This window comes from Heterodontus francisci, chromosome 29, assembly GCF_036365525.1.
Source record: "Heterodontus francisci isolate sHetFra1 chromosome 29, sHetFra1.hap1, whole genome shotgun sequence".
In the NCBI taxonomy this organism is placed as follows: domain Eukaryota; kingdom Metazoa; phylum Chordata; class Chondrichthyes; order Heterodontiformes; family Heterodontidae; genus Heterodontus; species Heterodontus francisci.
Window position 1 is genome coordinate 38,869,569 of NC_090399.1, and position 25,523 is coordinate 38,895,091.

The 25,523-nt window shown below is 44.7% G+C and overlaps 1 pseudogene; it reads left to right on the top strand.

Moving 5' to 3' along the window:
• LOC137346015 (nuclear factor 7, ovary-like) overlaps window positions 1-15,611 on the top strand; it is a 133,882-nt pseudogene extending 118,271 nt beyond the window's left edge.
• Window positions 15,612-25,523: the final 9,912 nt, after the last annotated feature.

Consider the following 25,523-nt stretch of genomic DNA (forward strand, 5'->3'; position numbering starts at 1 on the left):
TGGAACTAGATCATCATTCCTTCACTGTTGCTGGGTCAAAATCCTGGAACTCCCTCCCTAACAGTACTGTTGGTGTACTTACACCACATGGACTGCAGCAGTTCAAGAAGGCAGTGCACCACCACTTTCTCAAGGGCAATTAGGGATGGGCAACAAATGCTAGTCTTACCAATAACGCCCACATTACATAAATGAATCAAAACATTACACAGCAGGCCACATAATCAACAGCTGATCCACCACCTTAAACATTCACTCCCTTCAACACCAATGCACCGTGGCTACAAGGGCATAGAGTGGACCGGGACCTTCAATTTCCATCACGCTGAGTGGCTCGGTGGCACCACCACTGACTGAGCTGGCTGAATCCTTAGGGGTGGCACACTGGCGCAGTGGTTAGCACCGCAGCCTCACAGCTCCAGCGACCTGGGTTCAATTCTGGGTACTGCCTGTGTGGAGTTTGCAAGTTCTCCCTTTGTCTGGGTGGGTTTCCTCCGGGTGCTCTGGTTTCCTCCCACAGCCAAAAGACTTGCAGGTTGATGGGGCAATTTATAATGGCCAATTTACCTTAGTATAGGTAGGTGGTAGGGGAATATAGGGACAGGTAAGGATGTGGTAGGAATATGGGATTAGTGTAGAATTAGTATAAATGGGTGGTTGATGGTCGGCATAGACTCGGTGGGCCGAAGGGCCTGTTTCAGTGCTGTATCTCTAAATCAAGTCAGAGTTGCTAAACTGGGCATTGGGCAGGTAGTGAGAGAACCAATACGAGGGATGAACATACTTGATCACATCCTCGCCAATCTACCTGTTGCAGATAAATTGGTCTGAAACATTACTGATTTAAGTTACCTTGTGGAGACAATGTCCCGTCTTCACACTGAGGACACCCTGCATTGTGTTGTGTGGCACTACCACCATGCTAAATGGGATAGTTTAAGAACAGATCCAGTTGCTCATGAGAGATTGTAGGCCATCAGCAGCAGCAGAATTACATTTCACCACAATCCCTAACCTGACAACCAGACATGGCCATCACTCCATCATTACCATCAAGCCAGGCAACCAGCCTTGGTTCAATGAGGAATGTAGGAGTGCAAGGCCAGAGACAGCACCAGCTGTGCTGGACAAAAAGGTACCAACCTGGTGAAGCTACAACACAGGACTACATGCATGTTAAACAGTGGAAGCAGCATGTTATAAACAGAGCTAAACCATCTTGTAACCAATGGATTAGATCAAAGCTTTGCAGTCTTGTCACATCCAGTTGTGAATGGTGGTGAACAATTAAACAACTAACAAGAGGAGGAGGTTCCATGAATATCCCCATTCTCAATGATGGGGGAGCCCAGCAGGTGGATTAAAATGATCACAACCACTTTAAGACAGAAGGCAGGCTGAGTGGATGATCCATCTCGGCCTCCTCCTGAGGTCCCATCACTGATGCCAGTTTTCAGCCAACTCTATTCATTTCATGATATCAAGAAATGGCTCAAAGCACTGAATACAGCAAAGGCTATGGGCCCCACAATATCCAGGCTGTAGTGCTGAAGACCTGTGCTCCAGAACTAGCTGCGTCTCTAGCCAAGCTGTACAATTACAATACTGGCATCTAACCGATGAAGTGTAAAATTGCCCAGGTAGGTTCTGTCCACAAAAAACAGGACAAAACCAATCTGGTCAATTACAACCCCATCAGCCCACATTTAATCATCAGCAAAGTGATGGAAGGTGTCGTTAACACTACTATCAAGTGGCATTTACTCACCAATAACCTGCTCACCGAAGCTCAGTTTGGGTTCTGCCAGGGCCATTCGCCTCTAGATCTCATTACAGTCTTGGTCCAAACATGGACAAAAGGGCTGAATTTCAGAAGTGAGGTGAGAGTTACCGCTATCACCATCAAGGCTGTATTTGACCGAGTGTGACATCAAGGAGTCCTAGCAAAATTGAAGTCAATGGGAACCAGGGGAGAAACTCTCCACTGGTTGGAGTCATACCCAACACAAAGGAAGATGGTTGTGGTTGTTGGAGGCCAGTCATCTCAGCCCTAAGACATTGCTGAAGGATTTCCTCAGGGTAATGTCTTACGACCAATCATCTTCAGCTGTTTCATCAATGGCCTTCCCTCCAGCATAAGGTGAGAAGTGGGGGTGTTCGCTGAGGATTGTAATGTTCAGTACCATTCTCAATTTCTCAGATAATGAATAAGTCCATGCCTGCATGCAGCAAGACCTGGACAACATCCAGCTTGGGCGATTAATGGCAAGTAACTATCAGATCAAACCTGCCAAGCAATGACCATCTCTGCCGAGAGAGAGTCAAACCACCTCCTCTTGTTATTCAATGTCATGACCATCATTGAATTGCCCACCACCAATATCCTGGGCAACTCCACTGACCAGAAACTTAACTGAGCCCAGTCACATCAATGATGTGGCAACAAGAGCAGGTCAGAGGCTGGGAATTGTGTGGTGAGTGACTCACTTCCTGGATCCACAAAGCCATTCCACCACTTAGAAAGCACCAGTTAGGAGTGTGATGGAATATTCTTCACTTGCCTGGATGATTACAGATCCAACAACACTCGAGAAATTCAACACCATTCAGGACAAAGCATGATCAGCAAACCCCATCCAGCAACTAAAACATTCACTCCCTCCATCACGTGGCTGCCAGGGCACATCCAGTACTCTGGATGGGTTACTTCAATGTCCATCACCATGAGTTACTCGGTGGTACCAGCACTTACTGAGCTGGCTGGACCCTGAAGGACACAGCTGTCAAAAAGGGGTTAGAACAGGTGGTTAGAGGACCAGCACATAGGAAACATCTACTTTGTCTCATCCTCACCAATCTACCTCCCTGTCACAGATGTATCTTTGCATATTATTGATACAACTGACCGCTGCACAGTACTTGCGGAGCTATGCTCCCATTTTTATTTTTTTTATTTAGAGATACAGCACTGAAACAGGCCCTTCGGCCCACCGAGTCTGTGCCGACCAACAACCACCCATTTATACTAACCCTACATTAATCCCATATTCCCTACCACCTACCTACACTAGGGGCAATTTACAATGGTCCATTTACCTATCACCTGCAAGTCTTTGGCGGTGGGAGGAAACCGGAGCACCCGGCGAAAACCCACGCGGTCAAAGGGAGAACTTGCAAACTCCACACAGGCAGTGCCCAGAATCGAACCCCGGTCCCTGGAGCTGTGAGGCTGCGGTGCTAACCACTGCGCCACTGTTTCCGCCCCACTAAGGACATCCTCCATCGTGCTGTGTGGCAAGACCACCACTGTAAATGGGACAGTTTAAAAACAGATCAGATCAAAACTGGCCATCTATGAGAGAGTGTGAGTCATCATCATCAGCAGCAGCAGAATTGTATTCCACCACAATCTATAACCCCATGGCCCGACATGGTCATCGCTCTAACATTACCATTAAACCAGGTGACAATCCCTGGATCAATGAGGAGTGTCAAACAGCAGGTCAGGAGCAGCACCAGGCATACCTAAAATGAGATACAAACCTGGTGAAGGTACAGTGCAAATAGTAGAAGCAGCAGCTACAGACAGAGCAATGCAATCCCACACTGAATGGATCCGATCAAAGATTTGCATTCTTGCCACATCCAGTCATACAACATGACCCCAAGCTTCCGGTCACTGCCATTTCAATACACACCCCCTGCTCTCATGCCCGCATTTCTGTCCTTGGCCTGCTGCAGTGTTCCAGTCAACACAAGCTCAAGGAACAACACCTCATTTTCTGATGAGGCACTCTATAGCTTACTGGACTGAACATTGAGTTCAATAATTTCAGAGCATGACTGGCCCTTTTTTATTTTTATTTTATTTTATTTTGTTTCATCCTTTTTTTACGATGTGCCTGCCTGCTGTTTTTTCCTGTTTATGGTTTTGACTAGGGCTGTTCATTATTCTGTCATTAACACCCTATCTGCACTAATGCTTTGTCTTTCACCACACTATTAACACTCTCTTTACCTTTACCCCATGACCTCCTTATCAGCTAATCTCTCCAGCCCTCTGTTCTATCACACACCTTTCCTTTAGTTCTCTTTCCCCTCACCCCTGCTTCACTGAACACCTATTACATTTCTAATCTTTGCCAGTTCTGATGAAAGGTCACAGACCTGAAACGTTAACTCTGTTTCTCTCTTCACAGATGCTGCCAGACCTGTTGAGTATTTCCAACACTTCCTGTTTTTATTTCAGTCATAAATGGTGATGGCCTATGTCACAACTAACAGGCTGAGGAGGCTCCATTAACATCCCCATCCTCAATTATGGTGGTGAATGTAAAAAAAAGGCTGAAACAATCACAGCTCTCTTCAGATAGAAGTGCAGGATGGATAATACATCTTGACCCATTTCTGAAGAAATAAAAAAAATAAAAACTTGTTTTTCTTGATATATTGTACTTCTTGTCTTTAACTGTAAATTAGTTTTGCTTTAACGTTTTCCTCTTCTCATCTTCATTCTACTGATCTTTGGACTTTTTTTTCCCTCTCACATTTTTAGCTGATTATTTCTTACTTACTTTTCCAGCATCATTTCCCATTTTTTATTTTCCTATTTAACTCCATATCTCTCTCATTTTATACCTTAATTCCTCATCTTTCATTTTGTACTGACCGTGTTTCATCTCAATTCCAATCTCTTCTCTCTATATCATTTCTACAGTTGGTTTTAATTGTAATTTAATGTTACTTTTGGTTATTTCCCATTTTACTCCTTCCTGTTGCTCTCATTTTCTCCTGACCTTTTACGATCCTGAACTGATTTATTTGTTTCCATTTATCTTTTCTTTGCTCAATTCCTTTCCCTATTTCACATTTCAATCTTTTTTTAATCTCCTCCTTCATTTTTCTATTTCCTTTCCCTCATTTTCATCCTATTTCCCTTTGAACACTTCATTTGTTCATTTCTATTAACCGTTGTCGCTTCTCATCTCCCACACTTTCCTTTGTACTTTTTGTATCCATCACATTATTCTTGTTTCTCTATTTCTCTCTTCCTCACATCTCACTTTCATATTTACCTTTATTAGTTCCTGCTTAACTTTTCCTCTTCTTCTCTCCCTAAATTTTCTACTAACCTTTTCTCTCCTTCATATCTCTCATTTTTACCACAAACAAACAGATACACAACATGGTGGGACTGGCACTACCAGCGTTTACACACTCCTTAATCTGACACAATTGGGAGCTTTCTGAAATGTTCACCATGATTGGGACATTACCAGACTAGGTCAACTCCTTAGCGAAGAGCAGACAGTGTCCATCCAAAGATTGTCAGCAAATGTCCCCTCATGCAGTGGGACTAATATCATTAAGTCTCAGGTGGGCATTTCCTCCAGAACCCAAAGATACTCTTATAAATTTCTCCATGATCGAACCTCCCAAAATTACCCACAGTCATTCTATTCATCGGCCCCAGAGACTGATCCCAACATCATCTTCAATCAAATTTTGCTTCTCCTGAGTCTGGCCTTTGCACCTGGGTTCACAATTAGAAAAAAATAGTTTGCAGGATTCCCTGCAGTCTAAGAAAAGGAATCAAAGGAAGACCAGTAAGGTCAAGCTGGTTTTTTGACACAGGAGCTGGTAAAGGGATGTTCTGCTGCTGATGGGTGAAACAGACCCAAGGGCAGTGTTGGTGCCATTAGAGGGAATCCTACTGCCACTCATGAAGTGCCAGAGACTGGATTCTCCATCAGTCAGATGACCCAGTATTAACAGGAATGGTGACTAAGGGAGTCAGACGTTACCACTTGTGTCTCCAAAGACTTATGGGTGATGTAAAAGAGGAGAAAATGATCTGTATAAATTTCCCCTCTGATCCAGTGTTGGCCAGTGTCTGTACATTGGTCAGCTCTGTACCATCAGCTTCTGGAGAGGAAACATCACAATGAACTGAATTGAAACAAATTGAATGCTAGAAACAAAGAGTGAGATTCACTGTCAGTCCATCGAATGGGGCCAAACCCAGTCCAGAAGCAGCAGTGGGAAAGGAAATGTAAGTGGGAAATGTTGATCCTCCTGCTCAGTCCATGGCCCAGCACATTAGTGGTTCAGTGTCCTGGTTATTCCAGATTAGCACCTTCCTTCTTTTCCTCCTTCCTTCCTGCTGGGTCAAATTTCATCCAATTCCAATCTTCCCAATGATCAATACTTCAATGTTATTTATCTGTGTCCGGCTTGATTTCCAATCCCTTTGCAAAAAGCCTCATGTGTGTTAATCTGGTGTTGACTGTTACTCCTCTTGATCTGCAGCCGATCTGGATTAATTGTGAACAACAAAGATTTCAAACACATGTATCTGGTATAAACACACCAGGATCTGAGAATCCATATTTTGTTCAGAATCCAGTTCTTCAGAACTTTACATTTTCTGAGTCTTTCCTTCACCATCTCTTGGGTCGAGTGACTGACTGTCTTTTCCAGCAGAGCTGACGTTATCGCCCTCTGCAGGGGAATTCCAACATTTCTCCATCTGCCACAACACAGTAACAGGTGTGGGCAGGATGGATGTTGCTGAGTGTGACTGCACATGTCCTATCTCTTTGACGTCACTCTCTTGTCCCTTGGACAGTCCTGGAAATGCAATGTCAGGAAATGTGGGGCATCTGAGGACAGTCTTGGTCTTCAATGATGAGCTGAACACAAAGAATTGAAGAGATCAAAGTGGGAAATTCCTCAGGCTGGATGTCACACACACACAATATTCCAACTGAAACTAGAAGAAAAGGATAAAGTAGAATGGGAGTTGACAAGGGCTCATCTCTAGAGGTTTCTAATTTACCTGTAGAGTGAGTGCTGCACCATCCCAGGGGCAGCTCCTGTGAATGGAATGTTTTGTGCTCTTGTGCTGATCTCTGTGAGGGTGCAGAATGTGTCCGATTTCAGGCCAGTGATGGGTACAACAACAACTTATATTGTACAGCACCTTCAACTTAATAAAATGTCCAAGGTGCTTCACTGGAGCATTATAAAACAAAGTAGGATACAGAGGCACAAAAGGAGAGATTAGGTCAGATGACCAAAAGCTTGGTCAAAGAAGTTGGTTTCAAGGAGTGTTTTAAAGGAGGAAAGTGAGGTGGCGAGAGAGAGAGGTGTTAGAATCAGGTGACCTTAAACAGCGGGAGAGAGGGTTAAGGAGGGAAAAAGAGCAACAGATGGCGGCAGATGGCCATGGATGGATGGGCACAGTCAGGAGCCGACTGTCCAGGAGTCATCTTACACTGGTATATGAATGAGCTCGATAAAGAGTAAATCTCGCTCTACACTGTCACAACAAACACTCCCAGGGCGGGTACAGCCTGAGTTAGATACAGAGTAAAACTCTCTCTAAATTGCTTCACCAAGCACAGCCAACTCAGTTACAGCTTGTGTTAAACACAGTGTCCAAACTCTCTGACACTAACCAATGACACACATAGTTCTGGTACAGCAATGGTAAGCAGACAGATTAAAAATCTCTCTACATGTCAGTGTCAGGTCCTCCCAGGTGAGATATAGACTCACTTTACACATGGGTTAAACTACAGTCAACTTGTTACATCAAAGTCTGAGCCTCATGGTTACACGGTCACCTCGGCAAAATCCTGGACTGATGGGAATCTCAGTAAAGTTCCTCACCTTTACAATCATTGAAGCTGCTGTTTCATCCCATCCTCAATACTGAGAGTCTTGGAACCACCAGATCTGCTCTGTGAACCCAGAGACCTTTCTCCAGTCCCAGTTAGTGTGGTGATGATTCAACTTCTCTCTCCAGCTTCCTGAGATACTGTTCACTCCAAGAATCTTTCAATATTAAAGTGATGAATATTAATTCTAAAATCTGTAACTTCAATACAGTGAGACTGTGTCTGAATATGATTATATTTAATTTGAATATATTTGTAATTAATGACATTTGTTTAAATTACTTACTTTAATATGAAATTGTTCTTTTCTTTCCATTTCCCTATTGATATGGTCTAAAGTCACTCACAGTGTCAGCTGCTGACTCCAGCTCCTCCCTCAGTAACTCCACTAATGTGGAACCAGGGCCGTAAGCCCGCCTCCAGTTGACATCACAAAGGAGACAGGAGCCAATCACACAGCAGCCAGGTTGATGTCACAAAGCAGCCCGAGCCCATCCCAATTGCAGGGGGTGGAGGGGTTACAGGGTCACATGACCAGGCTCTGCTCCAGTCAGAGAGTCATTACAGAAGGAGGCCCTTCAGCCCATCAACATCCTTCTCCCAGCTTCTGATGTTTGATCAAGTCAATGACGAGAAACTGTTTCTATTGGCAAAAGCTCTGGTAACCAGAGGACACAGATTGAGGGTGATCGGCAAAAGAACCAGAGGTGATATGAGGAAATATTTTTTACACACTGAGTTGTTATGATCTGAATGCACTACCCAAAACAGCAGCGAAAGCAGATTCAATAGCAAATTCAAAAGATTATTGGATAAATACCTGATGGGAAAAAATACAGAGTGACAGGGAAAGAGCAGTGGAGTGGGATTAATTGGAAAGCTCAATTAGAGGGCTGACACAGGCACAATGGCTGAATGGTCTCCTTCTGTGTGGTGTGATTCTGTGACCATCCATTTTTTCATTCATTGTTGAGAAGAGATATCCCAGCACATCACACTCTGGGAATGTTGTAGGGCCATGCATGTATGGGACACAATTATTCGGGGTCACATCAGTATCAAATCATTCAGGGGCCACATTCATTAGGTGTAAATTCAATACATAACATTCAATAGGTATCAGAGTATCACATTTCAGATTGAGATACACCTACAGCTGAGGAGAGGATTTAAACATCCTCCACAGTGATTATCACCCTGTTATTATAGTCCTGCAGACTGTTAACTGGCAACACAGACACTTCACCACTTTGTAACTGCAGGAGATCCAGCTTGTTGGCACCAATGTCAGCAGCTTCATTCCCCAATCCAAGAGACTCCATGACCAGTGAGCTCCGCTGGATACAGGCGATGTCATTGAGCGGCAGAATTAAATCCTCATTTAACATCACAATATCATTTTAGTTTGTCAGGTCCAATTGTATCTCAGGGAGGGCACTTGTAGAATGTGTTGCTTCTGTGCTGGAGAAATTGGGATGTTTGGTCCCTTCAAAAGGGTTCCAGTCAAAGGTACTGACAGGGTTAATGGGGAAGTTGCTACATCTGTCAATCATCATTGCAGTTGAATTTTGAGATCTCCTTTACCAGCCAACCCAACTTTGCAGCATTGGGGAATGAATTAAACTCAATTAGATGGAAAGGGATCCAGTAAAACACATTCAGGTGGAAGGAATGTACCTGATTCATTCCTCTGCTGTGAGTGCACAGTTTGTTAGAAGGAGGGGAAGAGCTATTGGGTTAATATTAGTAACTGTCCAGTCTCAGGATTGATTCATTCATGGTTTGCAGAGAATGGGAGTTATGGAGAAGCCAGCATCTGTCCCCATTGTCTCGGTTTATTTGTTGATCCTGGCCTGGTGGGCTGTGTGTGTAATTGCTGCTGCCCCTATATTGTGTCCTACAGGAAGGTGCAGGTCGAGTCAGTTTGATGCCCCCTGTGTGGTGAGGATGCTGCCGAGCTGACCTTGTAGCCCAACCATGTGTTGAGGAGTATGGTGGACAAAATTCGCAGGCTGACCGGTCCGCAGGTGGTGACTGAGGAGGAGAGGCGTCTGTGCCAGGAACACCAAGAAAAACTGACCCTGATCTGTGAGACGGACAGGATGTTTTTTTAGATTAGAGATACAGCACTGAAACAGGCCCTTCGGCCCACCGAGTCTGTGCCGACCATCAACCACCCATTTATACTAATCCTACACTAATCCCATATTCCTACCAAATATCCCCACCTGTCCCTGTATTTCCCTACCACCTACCTATACTAGTGACCTATACTGGGATCCCTTCTCAAAGGTGAGAATGGTGATGGGGGGGAATGGTGGAAATGTACAACTCAGTCAGTACATGAAGGTGGACTGGGGTCTCCTGTATACTTTATCATGGGGTAATTCTGTCTTCTCTTCTACTTAGTAACATTGCAGAACTAGTCTGTTATCCAGGTATCACAGTTCATTACACTTCCTTCCTGTATCCCCTGCAGAATAAAGGAGTTGCTTTCTTAAACTCACTGAACCAGAAAGTGATCTCTTTGAAAGATGTGCTGCAGAGACAAGGACTCGAGATTGTACAAACTGAAGTAAGTTGGTCTGATCCACCTATGTATGGAAAGATTTTCAGTCTGCAGTCACTTAGTGTGTGTTGTGGCTGTTACACAAGCTAAAGTCTACATGACAACAGTGACGACACTTGGTGCTATAGGAAGTCTGAACGATGTTAAAGGTGTAATATCAATGCAAGTTTTTTTTTCAATGTGGCAGCCGTTTTATATGTGCTCATGAAATAAATAAATGACTAGTTAAACTGTTTGAGTCTGTTTTGAAGGAGCGATGTCACTTAAGGTATTGGGAGGACTCCCTGCTGTTTGCAATAGTGCCAAGGGATCTTTAATATCCAGACAGGGCCTTGGTTTAATGTCTTATCCAAAAGGCTGCACCCACAACAGTGCAGTGCTCCGTCGGTACTGCATCTCCGATTAGTGCCGTGCTCCCTTTGTATGGTACTGAAGGTCTCAGCCCAGATTGTGTGCTCAAGTCTTGGGTCATGGGTTCAAGATCCACATTATTCATAGAGGTTACCAGCTGGGCAAGGTTGCAGGCTGTGGAATTCACAGTTGTTTAGTTTGAAGAATGTTGAGGACATTCAGACTTTTTTTATTTACTGGAAACCAGTGATCTCTCTGTCAATCCTGTTGAATTCTAAAGTTCCTGTCCATATTTGATCCCTCTCCCTCTCCCCCTTCCCCCCCCTTCCCTCTCTGCCCCCTTCCAGTGACTGATTGCCATGACAGTGGACATCTGTAACTTGCTTAGCTACAAAGGGAAACCTAAGCCTGGTTTTCTGTGTCTGATGTCCATTGGTTTAACTTAGTTTATATTATCACGCTTCATTCTTCCTATCAAAATGCGTTATTTTACATATCTGTGTTAAATTTCATCAGCCACATGTCTACCTATTTTACCAGTCTATATCCTATCATTATCCCCCTCACTGTTTACTATATTGGATTTTCATGCCATCTGTTAACTTTAAAACTTTAAAACCATGCCCTGTAGACCCATCTCCAAGTTATTAATATGAAAAAGAGCAGGTTTCTCCAGACTGAAAAGCAACAATTTCACCATTGCTTTTATTTGTTTTTTGTCTCTTAGCCAATTTTATATCCATGCACCCTCTGTCCCTATTAATCCCATAGGGGTTACATTTCTTAACCACTCGATTATCTGGTACTTTATCAAAATATTCTAAACCTGCATCTTGCTTTTTACACATTTTTAATTACACAATAATATCAAAGTAAATCCATCTGAAGCCTCCGAGCTGATGGGAGGGGGAAGCCATTTGACCTATCCCAGCTCCAGAATCTACAGTTCTTCACATTGCTCTGACCTCTGATTCACCTGATCTGTCTGTGCAATGGTTCCCTCCACTCCTCTGTCTGGAAATCCATTCCATGTGTCCTCTGAGTGAAGAACTTTCTTACTTTCCAAAATTTAACTTCCTCGGTTTAACGTGTGTGCCTTTAGTCTTTCATAATTTACCTTGAATAAATTCTGATCTATCTCTAAATGTTACCCACTGTATCACAAACTTCTCCACTCTTACCTGCTCATTCCTTACGAGCCTCAACAGCCACCAGTAGTTTCCTTCTTCCGTTTCGCTTTTACTGATTATTTTTCTGAAGGGATAAATGGATTTTAAAAGGGGAACAAGTGACACAGCTGCAGACCAAGCTTAGCCCCGCCCCTCTTATCCTGATTTTCCATCTTGAGACCCACAAACTTGCAACTGAGCTGCCAAACTAATATTCCTGAGTACAAACCAGCTTTGTGTTGGTCCCGGAATTCTAACCAGACCCTGTGGCCTTTACCACCAGAAGGACCAGGGCAGCAGACAGTTCGGAACACCACCACCTGTAAATTCCAATCCAAGCCACAGACCGTCCTGACTTGGGACTATATCATCGTTTCTTCACTATTGCTGGGTCAAAATCCTGGAATTCCCTCGTTAACAGCACTGTGGGTGTATCTATACCACACAGACTGCAGTGGTTCAAGAAAGCAGCTCACCACCACTTTCTCAGGGCAATTAGGGATGGGCAATAAATGCTGGCCTAGCCAATGAAGAGTCCCAGGAATTAATTTTTAAAAAAGCATCTGATTCTTTCTTTCTCATGTCCATATTGATTTTTAGATTATTACAATAACTGTGTTCAAAGAGGAGTTGATCTAAAGTGGAATATTAGGCCAAACCAAAGAGAAGCTTCACAAGTGATGAAATCTGTTGGCGATGTGTGTCCAAGTTGCACGGAGTGTGGAATTGATGAGAATGCACTGTCCCAAGTTGGTTTTCACCTCACCCAGTTTAATTCACTTCAGCGTGCTTTTGTATTCCATGTAGCTGCAACAACGATCTAACATTGTTTCTGTTTTCTCTTCAAGGAGGTGAATTCTTGGACAGGTATGTTTTGTCAATAATGGAACTGCTACATCAGCAATAGTTCACAGCCCACTGTGTTCTCTAGTCTGAATCCTGTACTGTTAACTCACTTCATTCAAAATTAGCCTTTATTGCAGGGGCTTGGAGTTCAAGAGTAAGGAAGTCTTGCTGTAATTGTACAGGGCTTTGGTGAGACCTCACCTAGAGTGCTGTTTACAGTTTTAGTCTGTACCAAAGGATCTATTTGCCTTCGACAAAGTGAAACAAAAGTTCCCGGGATTTAATTTCTGGTTTGAGAGAGTTGTCCTATGAGGAGAGATTGAGTAAATTGGGCCCATACTCTCTGGAGTTTATAAGAATGAGAGCTGATCTCAGAATCTTCTGTTTCAATGAGGGGGTGTGACAGGGTGGATGTGGAGAGGCTGTTTCCCCCTAGCTGGAGAATTTAGAACGAGGGAGCACAGTCTCAGGATAAATGAACAGCCATGTAGGATTAAGATGAAGAGAAATTCCTTCACTCAATGTTGCGACTCTGGAATTCTCTACCCCTGAGGACTGTGGATGTTCAGTCACATTCAAGGCTGAGATCAATAGATTTTGGGACTTTAAGGGATTGAGGGATTTGGGGATTGTGTGGAAAAGTGGAGTTGAGGTTAAGGGTCAGCCATGGTCTTATTGAATTCGGTGCAGGCTCAAGGGGGTGTATAGCCTACTCCTGCTCCTAGTTCTTGATGTTCTTCTGTCCTTGTGTTCTCTGACAGATATTAATGTGATTGGCAGGTTTTCTGATGAAACACCCACAGCTATGTCTGGGAATGTGTGCCTGGGGACATACAAAGGTCCTTTACAGTACAAACTATGGAGGCAAATGAAGGAAATCATCCATCCAGGTAAATGAATGAATGACATTGCCTCCACCAGTAATCCTGTATCCAGGTCAACAGGGGTGATCTAACTCCCAGCCTGTGTTCAATTGTAAATGATTCTTTCCCAAGTTGTGTCTGTAGAATTCACTTGCAGGGTTAGTGGTTTGACACATAAGCTTTTGACATTCGAGGTTAGGTTGGTGAGGTGGATGAAGGGATGTGTGATTAGGACTATTCTCCCATGAAGGGTGGACAGGGGGGTAAATACCAATATGGATTGGCTGGGCTGACTGTAACTTGTATGTGGGAGGGTGGCAGGAATTTTATTTAAACACTTTACACTTTCTAGCATTTAAACACAGTCCCCACTGCTTACAGATTGTGCTAATGTAGTTTGCCCTGTATATACGGTGGATGGATTGTCCCAAAGTTGTGACTGTAATTAATCTAAAAATGGACACACACATTCCCTCGAGGGAACCTGTGTGTAGAACCATCAGTACTTCACATAGAAAAGGCACGCTCTGATTGAATCTGTGTCACCTGTTTGTTGTAACTTTATCACAACAATGTCCTGTTTAAGGACAGCACCCTGAACTCCACAGAAGCTTGGCAGAGGAGCAGATGACGAGACAAATAGAAAATATTATTTTTAATCGATTGTTTTTAAACAAAGCTGGTTGGATTATATGTATCTGAACTGATTGGTTGGGCTGGTGTAGTGTAATTTACTGAGACACTCACTGTAAGCAGGTGGAGCCTCCACACTGAACATCCTGTTTCTGCACTGAAAGAGCTGGTGTGTGGAACACATTAAGCAGTGACTTTGTAATTGACGATGGCAGCAATGGAAATTGATCAGTGCTCTTTGCCCAGTTGAAGTGGTGCGGACTGTGTGTCTATTACTGAGGTCGGTGGGGCTGCTGTTCTTCTACAGGGGCCAGTTTGTGGGGAACTGGGTCACAGCAGTTGGGTGGAAATGCTTGGTGATTTCTGACCCCTCCCCATGTTCAGATTTCTGAGGAATTCTTTTTTTTTAATTGATTGGAAATGAAATCTGTTTTGAAAGATCACTTCATTGTAAAAGATCCTTTAACATTTCTCACATTGGACAATGTCCTCTCTCTCTGAAGGGAGGACATTTGTCCTGTAGTCCATCCCACACAGAGTTCCAATTAAAGTGGGACTCGCTCCACTCCAGTAAAGGAAGAATTGGCTCATTCCCCCTCCCCCACCCCAAAGACTCAATCACTTTCCTCCCTTGGTCATCCACCAATGAGAGGGAACTCCAGTAACCCATGGACTTTTTTCTGCAGTTCCGCTCACCCTGACCCTGGACTCTCGAACAGCAAACCCTTGGCTGCTGCTGTCTGCTGACCTGACCAGTGTGACTGTCATTGATACCAAGCAGCTGCGTCCCGACAGCCAGGCCAGGTTCGACGTGTGTCTCCGTCCTGGCTGCTGAGGGCTTCCAGTTGGGGATGCACTACTGGGAGGTGGTGAGCGGCAAGTCCAAATGGGACCTGGGCGTAGCCAGAGAGTCCATTAGCAGGAAGGGAGACATTGCTTTGAAGCCCGAGAATGGATACCTGGCACTGTTCCTGAGCAATGGAGAGCGGTACTGTGCTCTAACCTCACCGACAGTCACCCCGCTGGCTCTGAGTGGGAAGCCCAGCCGCATTGGAGTTTACCTGGACTACGAGGGAGGCCTTTTACAATGCTGCTGACTTGTCTCTGTCTTTTTTTTTAATTTCCAAAATATACTTTATTCATAAAATCTGTAAAAATTACATTCCCAAACAGTTTAAAACAGCATCAAGTCAAAAAATACAAACAGTGCAAAGGTGATCAGTTTCCTTCTATACAATCATGAGTTGCCTCACAACTCTTCCATTTCATTGTCATGCCATATACATTTTTACATTGACAGCACACAAAATGTTCCTGATACAGTTCGAAGGGTTTCCCATGGATCCAGCCCCTCAGTTCAGCTTGGTGGGGGGACCTTACACTGACTGGTCTCTGTCTCTACACTTTTACAGAGACATTTGTCGAGAGAATGTTCCCTTTCTTTTGCCCCTGTTTGAATGACCATGGTGCTCCTCTCACTGCAGTTTTCTTCAGGTGACTGTGTTTTTAAAGATCTGTTGAGTTCTGGCTGCTCCTGGCTAGGTTGGTGTCTGATTAAAACACTTTACTGAGAATGTGTAACTGTGGGTGAGAGACTGGGAGGAATGGACTATTAGAATTGTCTTTCTAACCTAATCTGCATTGCCCAATCTCTACTGTGAGAGCCTCGTGGGACAGGGAATGTGTATTGACCACACTCTACAGTCCATCCAATACACATTCCCTGTCCCACTCGGTTTACACTCATGATGTTTCAGTGTACCTGTGTCAGAGGAATCCACATCTCTGCTACAATGAAATAGAAGCTTCATAAATTTCATCCTTGACATATACAAATTGCTTCTGGTCTCTTTTCTTTACTCTACCCCACCCCCTGCCCTGTCCTCTGGTGTCCCAGTCTTTATGGTCAACTATCACAGTCCAGTTACTCTATCCAGTCACAAGTCAGCCAGCTACTGAGAACAATGAATCAACAGGCAGTAACCAAGGAGAATGTCTCACTTCCCAGTGAAACAGCATCTGCAATCCCACTCAATTGGCTTGAACTGCACTATCTACAGTTTTACACATAACCTAATATTCATGCAGTGATGTTTGTTTGTCTTTGACTCTTGTATAAAAGTAGCTCATGGTCACATGTCCTTCTGTCACACAGACCTCTGCAACCTTCCTCAACCTCACTGTAACAGGAGCTTGGCCAGGTTAAGGCAGCCCTTGGAGTTGAGGACATGTGTGTATAGCACCCTTACCACTGTTAAAATTACCACCTTTGTGTGTGGCTGCATCAAGCTGTGTGTAGACCCCCGGGACATAAACGCCAAGTGTCTTGATGTGCTGAGGTCCTATCTGTCCCCGATGTTGTGAAGGGTAATCTAGTTGTCCAGGACGACGTGCTAAGGGACGCACTAAAGCTTAGGGCAGCCACCACGAAGGCTCAATGGGGAAAGGCCACTGTGTAAGGTCCTCCTGCCATAGTGAACCAAGGCACTGGTGCCTGTGTAAAACCCCTCAGGCTGCATACATCAGAGAATGTTAAACACGAAAGGTTGTAAACATTGTAAATATAACCTGTAATGGTAAGTGTAGTGAGGCACCTCATGTGCTGTATTGAAAGAAACTGATCTGTATTGCTCTTTATGTAATGTCTGGAATTGAACTAGTGACCTAAGGATAACTTTAGTTTACTTTTCCATTTTGTTCTGTGTACCTACTAACACCACAGCCGTACAGGATGTGAGCCACCATTCATCACTCACTGCTTGGGCCAGTGGTGCAATGGAAAGAGATGCAGAGGGAATACGAGTAAGAACTTTTTTTTTACGCAGCAGGTGGTCGTAACCTGGAGCTCGCTGCCCACAAGGTGGTGCAAGTGGAGACAATCACTAATTTGAAACAGAAGTTGAATGGTCAATGAGAGAAATAGACTTGTAGGGCTATGGGGACTGAGCCGGGCAGTGGGATTGACTGGTTAGCTCTGTGGAAAGCCGGCATGGACTTGTTGAGACAAATAGTCTCCTTCTGTGCCATAAGTGATTCTACGACTCTTTGACCTCACTTCCCTTCCACAAGCTCAGGCTCTTCTCGGCTTCGTCCATCGTTATTGTGTCTTTCTGTCTGGCCCGTGCTTGCCTGCTGCTGCTCAGACCGAGCAAAGTAACGTGTTCAGGCAGTGGGTCAACCCAAAGCAGGATTTCACTGCTGGTCACAGAGCAACATGGAGGTGGATGCTGAGGGGCTCCTGTGAAACAAGTTAGGGTGGGGTGTCAGCAGAGACCTGACTACAGATCAGAAGATTGCAGGTTCAACTCCTACCTGGCTCGATGATGTTTGTAAACTTTGTATTCTGACTTCACACAGTTAGCTAGCTGATCTACCTGGTCGTGCTGCCTGACCACTTGCCATAGGCACTAAGGTCCTGAATAAAACTCCTCAGTGTTGTAAAGCTTTCTTTCCTTTCTCTCACCTCAGCTCTCCATCTTTACTACATATAAAAAGAAAGAAGCCTTACTTACTATAACACACCAAAGGGTTTGATGCCTGCCTCTCGACCTCTTTGTACCTCAGCATGTGGAAACACTTTGGAAGGAAGTACGAGCGCTACCGTTCACTGACACCTGACACCACTGCTGTGTCTGAATAAGTACCCCGAGGTAAGAGTATAGTGGAGAATGTGGATATCGGTCCCACTACCCCCAACAAGCAAAGCGAGTGCTCTACCATTTGAGCTAACTTCCTGGTCTCTGCTGACACCTCACCCTAACTTGCTTCACAGGAGCCCATCACCATCTACCTCCATATTGCTCTGTGACCAGCAGTGAAATCCTGCTTTGGATTGACCTGCTGCCTGAACATATTAACTGCTTTGCTTGGTCCGAGCAGCAGCAGGCGAGCACCGGCCAGACGGAAAGATATAATGACAATGGAAGAAGCTGAGAAGAGCCTGACCTTCCAGAAGGGAAGCAAGTCATACAACCATAGAGTCATTTATGGCAGAGAAGGAGGCCTTTCGGCTCAATAAGTCCATGCTGGCTCTCCATGGAACTGTCTAGTCAGTCCCATTCCCTCGCCTGATCCCCATACCACTGCAAGTCAATTTCCTTCAAGTGGCCATTCAATTTTCTCTTTAAGTCATCAATCATCACCACTTCCATCATCCTTGTGTGCAGCGAGTTCCAGGTTATTAGCACCTACTGTGTAAAAGGTAAAAAGAGAAACAGAGACATGGAAATTACTGTCTAGCTTGTCACCTAGCAAATACTTCTGCAAAGACCTCTTCAAAATTTGTACACTTCTTTCTGCAGCACCATTCGATGCTGGGTGACATGGTGGTATTAGAGTGGTTTGACTCCATTCTTACTCAGAAATATTTCAAACTCTTCTGACAAAAAGTGTGGATCATTATCTGACACCAACACCTCTGGCAACCCATAAATAGCAAACAAATTCTCAAAACCTCAATAGTTTTGGCACATGTTGTATTGAGCATAGCTTCAATATTTATCCACTTGCTATAGCTATCAACCAAAATTAAATACTCTTTCCCTCCTACTTCAAAGCAATCGACAAGTAGTTGTTCTTATGGTTTTCCAATGTATGATCATGGAATGAAAGGAACCTTGGTTGGATCATTTCTCATTCTGTGACACACTTCACAAATTTTCACCAACTCTTCAATATCTCTATCTACCTTTGGAGACTAAAAATAGCTTCTTGCTACTGCTTTTATACAGACTATCTCTGTGTGCTCTTGAAGAAGTTCCTCTAACAATCTCTTTCTAAACCTTGGTGGAATAATGACACTTAAACCCCATAAGAGACAGCCTAGATCTACACTCAGTTCATTTCTACGTGTGAAATACTCCTGCAATTTCTCATCATCACACACTTTAGACCAGCCATTTATAACATAATTGAGCTCCTAACTGAGCACCACATCTTGTGAGGTTCTTCACTAATTTTGGGGGGTTTTAAATTAAGTTTTCTTTCCCTGTTTTAATAAATGTATTTATTTCAACTACACAGAAAGTGGGGTGCAGAATAAAGGAACCCTCGACAAATTGTCAAGCTCCCTGTCCACTTTCTTGAGAAACATCAATGAGGAGAGTTGGATGGCACATGAGAGAGGGAGGGAGGGGTGGAGAGAAAGAGAGGGAGAGGCAAGAGACTGAAGTAAAAAGAAAGAATGGGAGGGAGACGGAAGATAGTGAGGGAGGGTGGTAAGAGATGGAATGGGTAGAGAGAGAGGAGATTGAGGGTGAGATAGAGGAGGAGAGGGATGAGGTGAGGGAAGATGGAGGGGTGAGGAAGTCGGGCAGGTGAGGGGAGGGAGACAGGAAAGGGAATGGGATGGAGAGACACCGAGAGGCTGTGGGTGGGAAAGGGATGGGGGATGAGAGCGAATCTGGGGAGAGTGAAGAGAGACAAAGAGAGAGACAGAGAGAGACAGAGAAAGGGAAAAAGAGGCAGATACAAAGACACAGACAATGAGAAACGGTGCTGGAGAACGTGAGAAAGTGACGTTATCATTATGGAAATCCTTTAATGTTATAAAACATCCCAAGGTGCTTCACAGAAGCATTATAAAGTAAAATTCTACATAAAACCACAATGTGATTTTTTTTCCGGATGTATAGGTGGGGTTTCAGGGGGGAGTGGTCTTTAAGGAGACTGAGAGAGGCAGAGAGGTTTAGGGAGCGATTTACAGAGCTAAGGGCTCAGGCAGCTGAAGGCACGAGCACTAATGGCAGAGTGATTAAAATCAGGGAAGATTAACAAGACAGAATTAGAGACGTGCAGAGATCTCGGAGGTTTGTAGGAAGTTACAGAGAAAGGGAGGATTGTAGGGGTTGGAGGAGGTGACAGAGATAGGGAGGGTTGTAGGGGCTGGTGGAGGTGACACTGATAGGGAGGTATTAGGGCTGTAGGAGGTTACAGAGCTAGGGCAGGGTGTAGGGGTTGGAGGAGGTTACAGACAGAGGGGTGGTTGTAAGGGCTGGAGGAGGTTCCAGAGCTGTTGGGAGGGGGGGGGGGGGGGGGAGGAGTTTGCAGTGACAGGGAGGGGTGTAGGGTTTTCAATGATGTAGCTGAGGGGCAAAATGCAAATGAAAACAGGAGGGGGCCAATGATAGATCCTTGGCGGACACCAGAGTTAATGGTGTGGGAGCAGGAAGAGAAGCCATTGCAAGTGATTCTCTGACTATGATTAGATAGATAAGCATGGAACCAGGTGAGAGGAGGATGGTGTGATCAACTGTGTCAAAGGCTGTAGACAGGTCGAGAAGGACGAGGAGGGAAAGTTTACCTTTGTCACAGTCACATAGGATGTCATTTGTGACTTTGATAAGAGCTGTTTCAGTACGGTGACAGGGGCAGAAACCTGATTGGAGGATTCAAACATGGCGTTCCGGGAAAGATGGCCATGGATTTGGGAGGTGACAACATGTTCAAGGACTTTGGAGAGGAAAGGGAGTCCAGAGATGGGGCATTAGTTTGCAAGGACAGAGCAGGTCAAGGGTTGTTTTATTTTCAGGGGAAGGGTGATAACCAGAGATTTGAAAGAGAGAGGGACAGAACCTGAGGAGAGGGAACCGTTAACAATATCAGCTAACATGGGGGCTAGGAAGGGACTCGTCCCCGTCCATCCGAGAACTGCGAAGCTGAGGCCCCGGGGCTACCAGCTCCTGCGCTGACCCCGACCCCACTCCCTCACCCTGGGTCCCAACTCCCTATCCTAGACCCTCGGCTGGGTTTTCCCTGATGCAAACCACCCCCCTACACACAAAACACCATCTGACTCAGAGAGAGAGGGAGAAAGAGAGACGGCAGTGACCAGGCAGGAGGAATAGAAAGGAGATGGATTCAAAAAAGTGTCTCCAGAAAAGTGTCTCATCTGCAGGATTTTGGTTTTTGTAAGAACATTTTTCTTTTCTGAGCTGATGTGAGGAGCTGAGAATCGAACCAGTGAAGGTGGAGGAGAGACTATGGCTGCTGTTTCCCCTCCTGTCCTGCAGGAGGTGGTGTTAATCTCTCCCAGCTCCCTTGACCCCGCTCCCACCACTGGGGGTATTTTCACATCCCCAGCGATTCCTGCTGTTGATGGAAGTCTGGGGATAAATATTCCATTCATGGACTGGAAACACTGGGACCTGCCTCTGGGCTGCTCTCAGTTGTTTTGTTTATTCATTAATTGAATAATTGATGTAACTGGATATTTCACTGCGCTCTTGAACTGCTCTCTGAACTTGGACTGAGTCACCACATAAATAAATGTGTTTGTGCAGCAACTTAAAGTCGACAGCAGCCATCCCACTTCTCGAAATGTATAAGAAGAATTATTATCGAAGTGATATGTGATGTTAAAGTAATCTAAAACAAACGCCAACCACAGAAGTATGAAGTTGCCAGATATGGTGAAGAGTAAAATCACAGACTTCCTTCTGCTCTCCATCTCTGGGTCACTGCGATTCTCTCCCTTGCTCTGACCCCTCAGTCCCTTACGGACTCGACTGGTCACTAAAATGTGTCTGACTGTCAGAGCGTTGAGCAACAGGATTAAAGCAAATGGGATCAATGGGGTTAAAACTGTATCAAACTTGGCAAATCCCACCCATCTGGGCTCAGTATAATAGCTTGGCTTTGTATAACAGCCCCATGGTACATTGTCGATTATCTCTCCAGGTTCATATGTAAAGTAGACAGGGATGTTTTGTGAACAAAGCAGAATGCAGGTTGTTGCTAGAACCACAGCCGCAGTTTTCTTGGTGCAATATTTTGTTTTCAGTTTCTGCCAACAAATGGCCACAAATCGATCAAAGGTGAAAGTGACGGTGAACCAGACAGAACATTCTGTGGATGTATGAATCAGGACAAAGTTAACACTACACACAGGGGTGATGTTCAGGAAAGACACTGGAAAATAATAAAAATGGATCTGGAACAGTATGACCTCAGTGATAATGAGCAGTAGATCTGCCATTGCCATGGCCACCAGGTAGCGAGTGGTGCAGGTGGAGAGGCCGCACTTTCCCCGGGACAGGATCACAATCGCCAGTAAATTAACTGTAAGAGAAAGAAGGGAAAAGAGACTGGAAATTACTGATCAAACATTTGCTGTGTCTGACCCAGACAGTAAGGGCAGGATTTTAGCACCAAAAACGGGTTTGGGGACAGGTCAGAGGTTAAAATTAAAAAATCTCAACACCGACCCCAAATGACCTCCGGCCCGCTCACTACCGGAGTTGGGAAAGAGGACGGACAGACAACCTCTCCCAGGAGGCGGGTTCGTATTTTAAATATTTGAATGAGGTTGGACGTCTCTGATTTAATCTATTTTCCAGGTTTATCTATGTCCAGTCGGGTTTCCCCATTATACCCCACACCACATACAAAGACACCTGAGATTGACGATTGGCACAATCCCCCACTCCGGGATTGGATCAGTTCCTCAGGATCATTCCCCCCTCCCCCGCCTGGGACCGCACCCCAGCTTCCCCATGATAGGATTGCACCAATCTCCAGGATCGCTCTGCACCCCCAGGAGTGGACCCCACGATCCCGAGTATTGCACCCCACCCTGGGATCAGACTCTCCTCCCTACGGGCTCGGACCCCCTCTCCCAGGATCAGACCACCTTCCTGGGATCAGAAGCCCCAAAATGTCCACTCTCCCGAACCGGAATGCGACTATGCTGCAGGATAGGAGACCCATCCCCAGGGTTCAGGATCAAGCACTCTCCCTCCCTCTCCTGCTCCTCCTCCCCAGACTCGGACCATGCTGCAGGATAGGAGACCCCTCCCCCGGGTTGGGGATCAGACACTCGCCCTGTTAGACCTGGCTCTTGGGAATGAGGTGGGCCAAGTGGATCAAGGATCTGTTGGAGACCATTTAGGGAATAGTGATCATGTATCATAACGTTTAGGCTGACTATGGAAAAGAACAAAGAGCAATCTCGGGTTCGAATAATTTACTGGGGGAAAGCCAACTTCAGTGTGATAAGAACAGAACTGTGGCAAATAAATTGGAGTCAAAAGCTGGCAGGAAAACCAGTAAATGAACAGTGGGCTACCTGCAAAGAAGTGGTAGCTCGTGCCCAGTCAAGGTATGTTCCCTCGAAGGGGAAAAGTAGAGCAAACAAATCCAGAGCTCCCTGGGTGACAAAGGAGGTAGAGATTAAGATAAAGAAGAAAAAGTGTGCTTATGACAGATGCCAGGTAGAAAATACTATTGAGAACCAGGCTGAATATAGAAGCTCCAGAGGGGAAGTGAAAAAGCAAATCAGAGAAACAAAGAGAGAGCATGAAAAGAGACTGGCAGCTCGCATTAAGGGAAATCCCAAAGATTTCTGCAGGCATATAAATAGTAAAAGGGTGGGGAAAGGAGGACTGGAGCCAATTAAGGACCAGAAAGGGGATTTACACATGGAGGAAGCGAGCATAGCTGAGGTATTAAATTAATACTCTGCATCTGTCTTTACCACAGAAGAAGATGCAATCCAGGCAATTTTGAAAGAAGAGGTAAGTTGGTCACTAGATGGGTTTAAAATTAATAAAGAGTAATTATTAGATAGGCTGTCTGTAATTAAAGTGGACAAAGCACCAAGGCCAGATGACTTGAATCCAATGATACTGAGGGGAGTGAGGGTGAAATCACAGAGGTACTGGCCATAATGTTTCAGTCTTCCTAAGACTCTGGGGTGGTGCCAGAGGACTGGAGAATTACAAACTTTACACCCTTGTTCAAAAAAGGGTGCAATGTTAAGCCCAGCAACTACAGGCTAGTCAGTTTAACTTTGGTGGTGGGAAAACTTCTAGAAAAAATAATTTGGAACAATATCAATAGTCAATGGAGATAATTAAGGAAGGACAGCACGGATTTCTTAAGGGAAAATCATGTTTAACAAACTTGCTGGAGTTTTTTTGAGGAGGTAACAGAGAGGGTTGATGAGGGCAATGCTGTTGATGTGGTGAACATGGACTTTCAAAAGGCATTTAATACAGTGCCACACAACAGACTTGTGAACATACTTGAAGCACATGGAATAAAATAGCTGGTAGCAACATGGCTACGAAATTGGCTGAGTGATAGGAAACAAAGAGTAGTGGTGAATGGATGTTTTTCAGGCTGGAGGAAGGTTTGTAGTGGAGTTCCCCAGGGATCAGTGTTGGGTCCCTTGCTTTTCCTGAAATATATTAATGACCTAGACCTTGGTGTACAGGGAACAATTTCAGAGTTTGCAGATGGTACGAAATTTGGAAGCATTGTGAACTGTGAGGAGGATAGTGTATAACTTCAAAAAGATATAGACAAGTTGTTGGAATGGGCAGATAGGTGGCAGATGAAGTTCAATGCAAAGAAATGTGAAGTGATTCATTTTGGTAGGAAGAACATGGAAAGACAATATAGAATAAAGGGTACAACTCTAAAGGGGGTGCTGGAGCAGAGGGACCTAGATGTATATGTACATAAGTCATTGAATGTGGCAGGACAGGTTGAGAAAGCAGTTAATAAAGCATATATTATCCTGGGCTTTATTAATAAGGGCATAGCGTAGAAGAGCAAGGAAGTTATGTTGACCTTGTATAAGACATTAGTTCGGCCTCAGCTGAATTATTATGTCCAGTTCTGGGCACCACACTTGAGAAAAGATGTGAGGGCATTGGAGAGAGTACAGAAAAGATTCACAAGAATGGTTCCAGGGATGAGGAATTTCAGTTATGAAGATAGATTGAAGAAGTTAGGACTGTTTTCCTTGGAGAAGAGAAGGCAGAGAGGTAATTTGATAGAGGTATTCAAAATCATGAGGGGTCTGGACAGAGTAGATAGAGAGAAACTGTTCCCACTCATGAAAGGATCGAGAATGAGAGGGCAAAGATTTAAAGTATTTGGTAAGAGAAGCAAAAGTGACATGAGGAAACATTTTTTCACGCAGTGAGTGGTTCAGGTCTGGAATGTGCTGCCTGAGAACATGGTGGAGGCAGGTTCAATTGAAGCATTCAAAAGGGAATTGGAGAGTTATATGAAAAGGAAGAATGTGCAGGGTTATGGGGAGAAGGCAGGGGGATGAAATTGAGGGAATTGCTCTTTCAGCTAGACAGTGCAGACATGATGGGCTGAATGGCCTACTTCTGCACTGTAACGATTCTGTGATTCAGAAGCTCAGGGTCACGCTTGTAGACTGAACGGAGGAGTTCAGCAAAGCAAGCACTCAATCTGTGTTTGCTCCTCTCCCAATGTCCAGGAGATTCTATCGTGAGCAGCAAATACTGTTAATAAATTGAAAGAAGTCCAAGTAAATCACTGTTTCACCTGGAAGGAGTGTTTGGGGCCTTGGACAGTGGGAAGGGAGGAGGTAAAAGGGCAGGTGTTACATCTCCTGTGCTTGCACGGGAAGGTGCCTGGGGAAGAGGAGCTG